This window comes from Phoenix dactylifera, chromosome 14, assembly GCF_051530095.1.
Source record: "Phoenix dactylifera cultivar Ajwa chromosome 14, Ajwa_hap1_PhDact_Kaust_v1.1, whole genome shotgun sequence".
Classification (NCBI taxonomy): domain Eukaryota; kingdom Viridiplantae; phylum Streptophyta; class Magnoliopsida; order Arecales; family Arecaceae; genus Phoenix; species Phoenix dactylifera.
The window spans coordinates 16,025,402-16,025,949 of NC_143203.1; the positions used below are offsets into that span (position 1 = coordinate 16,025,402).

General features: G+C 34.5%; 1 non-coding gene across 1 annotated transcript; it reads right to left on the reverse strand.

Annotated features, from left to right (window-relative positions):
* Positions 1-464: 464 nt before the first annotated feature.
* Positions 465-548, reverse strand: TRNAL-CAA (transfer RNA leucine (anticodon CAA)). The gene has a single exon. It is a non-coding gene; the product is annotated as a tRNA-Leu (tRNA).

The window sequence follows — 548 nt, forward strand, 5'->3', positions numbered from 1 at the left end:
GCTGAGGTCATTCCATCCTTCTTCTTTTTTTTTATACTATTCCTTTCTTTCTCTCTTCTTTTTATGATAAGCTTCTTCTGTCAACAACAAGATTGGGCTCCGTAGCACTGCCCATCAAATTTATGACAAACAAAAAATGGATTTACTGAAGTGAAGACATAAAATGTCTCTTCAAAACTGGATCATTCTATTCTTTTTCTTTATACTATTCCTTTCTTTCTCTCTCCTTTTTTTCTCCCTGACCCTAATTTATTGAATAATAATAATTATGACAGTCATTATCTATCCTAATACATGCTATTTCAAATTATTTATTATTAAAATAATAATTATGATAAGCTCCTTTTGTTAACAGGAAGATTGGGCTCCAATCTCCATCGCACTACCCATCAAATTTATAACAAATAAAAAAAAAAACTTATTGAAGTGAACATAGGTTAAATGTACAGGGGGGTAATCTAAGTTGTCAGAAGTGGGATTTGAACCCACGCCCTCTCTCGAGGACCAGAACTTGAGTCTGGCGCCTTAGACCACTCGGCCATCCTGAC